We start from the raw sequence: 8654 nt of genomic DNA on the forward strand, positions 1-8654 counted from the left end.
TTGAGTTCAAGCCTTGCCTATCTATGCTAGCGTATCCCTAGCATATGAGTGCACAACTTGGATCTAGGCTCCAGCTTAAGTTCGAGCCTCTCCTACATAAAACTTGGCCTTAAGGCTCGAACTTGAGCTTGAGCCTTGTCTCTATATGCTGGTGTATCCCTGTCATATGAGTGCACAACTTGGATCTAGGCTCTAGCTTAAGTTCGGGTTTCCCCTATATGGAACTTGGCCTTAAGGCTCAAATATACTAGTGTACCCCTAGCATATGAGTGCACAACTTGGATCTAGACTCCAGCTTAAGTTTAAGCCTCCCATACATGGAACTTCGCCTTAAGGCTCAAACTTGAGTTTGAGCCTTGCCTCTCTATGCTAGCGTACCCCTAGCATATGAGTGCACAACTTGGATCTAGGCTCCAGCTTAAGTTGAGCTTCTATATGGATTAAGTAAATGCAAGTGAGGCCCGCCGCTATTCAAGAAAACTAAGTGAAGCATCAATAATTGTAGCATGCATTAAGTTTCTTAAGTTTGATAGGTTTTGATTTGATATGTAGCATTTAAATCCATTTTTTTCTAAGGTTTTGAAACTTTTTTTGTGCTTCACAGGAATGGAAGCTAGCAGAGCGCCCGCTACCTCGCAACCACATGGTGCACCAATCTTTACTCTGGATGCTCTCGAAATAACAATTCAAGCTAAAAGTGTCACTCCTAGAATTAAGGTGGATAAAACCTTCGAATTGAGTAACAAAGAAGGAGTAAAATGGTTTGTGGATAGCTACGATGCTAGTGCAAACTTCAAAGGAGTCCTCCATTTGTTTCTGTCGTCTCAAGGTGATACATCATATGGAGATATGGGGATTGTGGTAGGCACTAAGGATGATGTGGATGCAAGAGCAAACCCATGCTTCACATGAAATGTATTGCCAGAAGGAGAAACTACAAAAGCAAATAAGTTTTGCTTATCATTGGACACTTTTCACCCAGCAGACATGAGAGGCAGTAAACTAGGAAAGGACAAGTCTATTGTAAAGCTAGGATTAAAGATCATTGACTTTTCCAATCAAGAAGACTCAGGGGTGGATAATGTGGAGGACTTGGTGAAAGCGGTGAGGCATGCAAAGAAGGCTTTGGATTCATGAAAAAAGTCCATACCTGAAAAGGAGACAACCACCACTCAAATTAGGAAAATTGTGGAGAAAAAAGGCAGGGCCATAGTGAAGAGTGCACTTGAAGCATCTAGAAATGCTAGTGCAACTTCTTCAAAACATAAAAAGGAGGGTGACAAAACAAAAGTCCTTGATGTAAGCACAATAGCAGCTGAAGACATGGCAAGCTCTCAGGTGCCAGAAGAGGAGCAAGCACTTGCAAAAGAAGAGAAAGGCAAAGCACTCTACAAAGGTTCAAGAAATCTCTTCAAATAGGCAAAGGACAAAACCAGCAAGTGGTTCAAAGGAGATAGATGTGTCTGATGATGAGCTAATGGAGGTTGAGACTCCAAAAAAGGGCATCAAAGCAATGATCTCATTAGAAATAAAGAAGGGATATTATCCCTTTGATCTAAATGAGGTCTTCAGCATTGATGAAATGTTATCCTGCTCCTTCAAAAACTGTGTATAGAAGGTTAAATAAGGATTGGGTTCGTATTTTGACCCAAGACTTTATTGAGGACCCAATCCTTAAATGAGGTCTTCAGCATTGATGTGATGAAATGTTATCCTGCTCCTTCAAACTATGTGTATAGACGGTTAAATAAGGATTGGGTTCGTATTTTGACCCAAGACTTTATTGAGGACCCAAAGCAAGAGGAGATACTTGCAATTTTGATGCCCTGTAATCGTGCTACAAAACAACCCCTTGATAAACTCGCAAAAGAAGATATTCATAAAGTTGAATATTGGATTATCTCTGGTCAACACTCCATTAATGCTGTAAAAAGCTTGCAGGCTCTAAATAAGGCTAAAGTGACCCCTCAACTGCGTCAGCAATTTAGGTTCACGAGATCAAAGATAATTGTAAATTGCCTGCCCAAGATTTTGACATTTCCAAGGATGCAAATTTATCTGTTTTGCAAAGTCAATGCAAAAGGAGTCATTCCTCGATCAACTTCTACAAGCTCGAGTACAATGGCATGCAAACAATCATCCTAGTAAACCTTTGCCTGGTGTCAATCAACCCAAGATGGACGAGTCTTGGAAGGTACTCTTTTGATTCTTTGCTATATCTTGGTAAATCATAGACATACATTACTTCTTCTTTACTTTTCATAACATCTTTTACGGATCTATAGTTTCAAGTGTAGCAGTAGCATAAAAAAGATGCATGTGAGGCTTCTTCTCAAATTGCATAAACTTAATAGTTTGGTTTGAAATTGAACTTCAATCCTCACCTCTTTGTGATGGTGTAGCACTTGCGTATCTAATTGTGGCTCAAACTTAAGTTGGAGCCTCACTTGCAAGTGCTAGATTTGCATACGGAGGTGATGCTCAAACCTAAGATCGAGCATCACCATTATATACTGGTTTAGCACTGGCAAGTGAGGCTCAAACTCAAGTTTGAGCATAAGCTCCAAATGATTGAAAACCCATAGATGCATGATTCCTCCTAATATTTTGTGATATCTATAGCAAGGGGGCTAACTTCTTACTTTGCAACTTTGCAGGCCTTTGTGGAGACCACGGAGCACACACTACAAAAGAATTTTGTCAAAAAGGATTTACACTTGCTTCTATGTGATGATGATATATGGCAGAATTGGATTAAGATCATGAGGCTATATGCAAAAGTCTTGCTACCAAATACAAAGGGCGAAACTCAAACTAAAGGTCTTGATCAAAATCCCAAACTTCCAACTTTGAAGAGTGGGCAAATTCAGCAGGCACTAGGAACAATCACGCTAGGCCCAACGTTGTTTAGGTGCATTTTAGGCCTTCAAAAGAGTGAAGTTTTGGACATTCAAACAGCACTTCTTGACAAGAGAATATTGCTTAACAAGAGAAAGCAAACCCATCAAAGAATGGATATGGAGGAGATGGCTTGGAAGCTAAAAACAGATCGAGTGCTCAAAGATGTAATAACCGCCTTCTATTTTGATCTGACAACGGAAAAGATGACTTGGGAACAGGTGTGTGAGACATATAAGCTAGGGGAGTATGAGTATAATCAATTGAGGAGCTACAACCAGTCCTTTGTTTTAGGGACTCTCTCAATTGTTCAAAAAACATCCTTCACTTCCAAAAAGTGTAGTAACTTTACTCAATCACCTATATAGAGCATCTATGGGTATTGTATCTCAACAAGAGTCTATTCCTTGGACAATTAGGGGGGTGGGTTTTGATATGACAAAGATTATATCCTTCTGTAGAAGAGCATGTACCATTTCAACTGGCAATCACATGGACCTACATGATACAAAGGAGCAGCTCTCGTCAGAATTTTTCTCCAAGTTGGCACTTGCTTTAAACACACTAAACTCACAATATGAATATATTCTTGTGTGTTTTGTTGATTTCATCACCATTGGAATGCTTATCGAAGGGATTTCTAGCCAGTCAACAAAGGTGCACTATGAATTTGGCATGATCCACACACAAAAAGATGATGCCTGGACATCTGGAACAGTTGAGATTGCAACTGTTATTCTTTTCATCAGCAAGGTTGATAAGTTTAAGGCCATTGATAAGGTTCTCACAAAAAATATATTCATCTCAGGCTCTAGTGGCCAAAATAGAGAATTCGTTGACAAAGGCTTTATTGATGGTCTCATCTCATAGGGTTTTGTCCTGAACACAGCTATGTTGTAGAGATATATTGTGGTGGAGTTGTGCTAGAGGAGAGCTTGCTAAAGAAGGGATGATGTATTGCTTTATGCAAAGATGATTTGGAAGCGATGGCATTAGAATCAAAGTGCTCTGCTCTTTTAGACGGTCACCCGTCCTTGCAAGAGTGGTGTGGTGCAAGTGGCGGCACAAAAAAGTAAACACTAGATGATGCAGAAAAAGAGAACCTTCAAAATCTTCACATTGACGACCCGCCAAGTACAAAGGAGGAAAATGAAGGTGATGATATTGACAACAAAAATGACACAGATGATGATAAAGAAGTTGGGGATGCTATAGAATTTGAAGATGTAGGGCAAAGGAATAAAGAGGACCAAGGGAATGATGCTCTATTCAATGAGGATGCCGAAGACAATTTTAAAGATATTGGAAGGCATAAAAATGATGAATGAATGGTGATGATATATTGGATACTGCAAAAGCCATGGAAGCTTCAAATTTTGGGGTTGCTATGGCCATTGAGAAGATTGGGGATACAGATGTCAACAAGGCTTTCCATGATCATAGCCCATCAAGCTCTCAACCAAAGAAAGGTAGAAAAGTGCACTGATAGTGCTTATGAATGTACAACGAATGGTGATCATTGAAAGGAGCTTATCAACAACTAATATTAACATAGGTCTTGTTCAAAGTGTGGATTTGTTGAAATAATTATTAGTCTTTTGATTAATACATTGGCTTTTTTGGATTCACTTTTAACATTTTTCTATTAAAGTGAATATTTCTATTCTAATTATCCTTGATTTCATGCCAACGTCTGTAATTTTCTCCTTTGTTCGAGAAAGATGGAAGTCTTGTTGCAATTTTCAAGAATTTTGGGTCCAATGTGGACCCCATGGTGAGTCTAGATGGTGATGGCAGCCTAGGGTAATGCATAGTAATTCCTAATAGTACTTTATATGCTGATTCTACACCATGAATATGGTGGCACAATGTATGGCCATGAGATTACATGGTCTAGTTATGGGATGCTTTGCATCTTTAGGTGTATATAGATGTACGATGAGGCTCATCTCCACAATGTTTGTCAATCATCACTGTGTTTACCCTCTGATTATGTTCTTGCTCTCAGTAATTCTACCAAGATTGTGTGAGCAAATTAGTACTTAATAGGTGCAATCTCTTACATCTCTCTCCTCCAAATGAAGTTAATTGCATCTTAAGCACTTTGTTTAAGCTCCCTTTGTGGAGGTGCAGGATCAATGTGGAATGCAACACTTGTGTTTCTCTCATTATCTATGTTACTATCTAGTTCTCTTACACTAAATCTATGTTTTTTTGTCTTGTAGGTTTATAATGGAGTAGCCATTGTGTATGCGGTGAAAAAGTATAGACACTACTTGTTGGCTAATCAATTCATCTTCTTTGTGGATCATCAGGATATGTTGTACCTTGTCAACAAACCTTGCATGACTGGCCAATTACTCATCTTGCTAGTTGTTGCCTATTAAGGGATTTTGACTTTATTGTTACAATGTATGGTTGTTGCCTATTAATAACAGCATGTATTGGTAGACAACATGTCGAGAATACCTAATGTGGAGAAGTTTCCCACTAGTATTGATGATGAATTACCAGATGCTAATCTATTAAAATTAGATCTATTACCAGAATGGAGTGAAAAAATCTCCGAGTGTCTTGTGGAGAAGTTTCCCACTAGTATTGATGATGAATTACCAGATGCTAATCCATTCAAATTAGATCTATTACCAGAATGGAGTGAAAAAATCTCCGAGTGTCTTTCCTAAGGATTTCCATAGGACAAGCCATTAAACAGGATAGGATGCCAATGACTTATTAAGCTAAACGCACCTTATTATTTGATAGCTGGTGAATTATATAAGCTATGCAAAGATCATATGTTGAGATGGTGTATCAGGGAGGATAAATTTCTAACCATTTTAGAAGAGGCTCATAATGGAATCACCACCAATGGACATTTTACGGGCAAGGTAACGGTAATAAAAATCTTGGAAGCTAGGTTATGGTGTCCAACTATGTTGGTGATGCCATGAAATTTGTCAAACATTGGGGGTTTTTGCGATTCATTGCATTTTGTGAGCATTTTTTTGTGGGTATATTTTTTTCTCACATTATTTTTGGCAATCACAAACAGAGTTACATGTTATTGGTGTTAGTGGGGAATCTGAGAGATGTTAATAATAGGGTAGAAGAGAAGGAAGGATCCGGAGGAACATAGAAAAAATCATCAGAATGAGATTGTGATTCTTAGTTCCTCATTTGATTTATTGAAGCGACATTCATCACTTGAAGAATTTGGCCTTTAATGATGTCCCTTTTAGTGTCAAGATTCTTGTCAAACGTTGTTGAGTAGGACCTGTTCCTGCATGCTTCTTCCCATGTGCTTTTTATGCTTTTATGTATACTTAAGTGCTCTATGAAGCAGATAAACATGAAGTACATCAAATGAGTCAAATAGACTCTTATTGAGCTGTTGCATGTTGAAGTAACCACTTGTTAGTGAGGCATGAAAGAATTACGTCAACTTGTGAGGCTAATTTAGATATCTTCACTAAGGATTAGAGATCAATGTGTTGTGAAGACTCTAGTTTTCATTTGGAGAGGTTTGTAATTTGAAGAATTAGAGATCAACGTGTTGTTAAAGAACCTAGTTTTTGTTAGGAGAGATTTGTAATTTGAAGGAAAATTCCAGGCGATGGATTGTAACATTCACCAGGCTGTCACACCCACCATGGGCCCCCATCCAGAGATATACCTAGAAAATTATCTCGATGATGAGGATTTGGTGCAAATGCCCTCGAGTGCATGAGTATAGATATGTACGCATGGAGCAGCTGCTGCTACATTAAGTTAGCCAACAGAATAGTAAGCTATGCCCTTGTGTTTTTTATCTTTTTTTTTTCTAATGTTATTGTTACCACCTTGCGAGCAACAAGTTCTTATGGTGGCTACTCTCATTTTTGAGAGAATAGGTTCTTATGTTTGCCGCATAGCTTCTACACTCATGCATCTCATCTAGAGGGGTGAAAAGAGTATTGTGAGTTTTTCCTTGATGTGCTTGTAAGTCTCTATTGTATACATGGGGATTGATTCTTAAATTTGTGGCTTAAGTGTTGTCGAGGCGGTAGCTACATCTTCTAGTTGGTTTCCATTGGGGTTGACTGAACATGTAAGCTCTTGTGTAGGTGTTGTATGCACGAGAGCGGTTGAGTGGCTTGCTTGGTGTTGCTTGGGCCTTCATTCTTATATCAAACTTTAGGTGAAGTTCTTGGAATTGAAGTCGATGGTGAGGGTTTATGCACTTTGTTTGATCTTAGCAACCATATGATGGGATTTCCATCATAATATCCTTGTTCTTGAAGCATGTGCACAGGCACCCATCTCTAACCTTTTAATTTACTAACTAGCCTTTCTTATTCCTTTCTCGGAGGAACAACAACCATTGAACATCACTCAACATTGTTATGTGGGCCGCACACCGCAAGCCTGGACCGCAAGTGTATATGCCGCACTGCGTACTTTAAATGAATAGTCATTTTGGGATCTCAAAGGAAGTAAATGGGATGTCATGCCTGTCTGAATCCCACGACCATGTAATTGTTTTAAAGGCTATATGCCTATGTATTATAAGCAATCAATCAATCAACATTTCATGCGATAATCTAACAGTCTATGTTAGTAAAGCATTAATCATGTCGCACTGTGTATAATCAGTTGTGTATTAATTTATCAGTAAAACTATCTTGTCAACTAATGTTGTATGCAAAGAGGGTAATCATTCTCATATTAATACACTGGTATTTAAGTGCGTAATACACTTGGCGACCACGATGTTTTCTTGATGATGCAGTTACATGCACACGCGTTCACATGTAACTGGCGACCACGCCTTCTCTTGATGATGCAGTTACATGCGCACGCGTTCGACACACCCAGCAGGCAGAAATCCAAAAAGAAGTCGGGAAAAAGCTCATCTCATGGGACGAAGCACAGTAGCTCTGAAGATTCGGATGAGAAGAGTCTAGATGGAGATTCTTTTGACAGTGGTAGCAAAGATTCAGATGCTGAACCAGTGAAAGCGACCAAGAAGACCCACAAGGGCAGGAAGGTTAGCACGGTGGTGTCTGGAGAATCTTCGGCTACTGCTAAGTTGTTGAAAGAGGTCTGGTGCTCGACGTGCCGCAATCTAGGTCATCCTTCTCTAAAGAGTGTGCACTAAGTGAGAAATAGTGTGCCATCTGTACTTCTAATTCTCATAATACCAGTGATTTCTATTATAATGGGAGGGGCCAACGAGCTAGAGGCTCCATTCAATGGAAGGATAAAGAGGAAAAAGATCCTGCAGTGGCATCTTCTCAAACAGCGGGAAGCTCGGATAATGCTTGTGGCACCCAAAACTAATAGGAAGTTGTATTGTACATATGTTGGTCTAAAGTTAGCTTTTCTTGGGCCAAGATGGTTGACATAGTTTGAAATCAATCTAAATAGCTAGGGCATGTGGGTAAGCCATACACTTGCTATAAGGAAAACTATTTGTGAAGATGTACGAAGACCTAGAAGAATGAACACGACAAAATAGGAAAGAGAATGGGGAATTCGAAGAAATTAGGTAGTGGTTTCTTTCAGGAAGCAAGGTAGAAAAAGTCTTTTTTTTTGTGAGATAGAGAGGTTTTTTTCCTAGAGATTTCAAGCACGAAAGGAGAGACCTAGAGGGAAGGAAGAATAGAGAGGAAGAAGAGCTCAAAGGGAGAAGTCTGTTAAAGCAGTCTAAGTAGGTGTGGGCTAGACTAGAGCAGAGAGAGTGAGAGAGTCAGATGATCAATTGAAGGTTGCAGGAG

The sequence above is a fragment of the Cibotium barometz genome, chromosome 56, assembly GCF_041138505.1.
Source record: "Cibotium barometz isolate CiBa-2024 chromosome 56, ASM4113850v1, whole genome shotgun sequence".
NCBI lineage: Eukaryota > Viridiplantae > Streptophyta > Polypodiopsida > Cyatheales > Cibotiaceae > Cibotium > Cibotium barometz.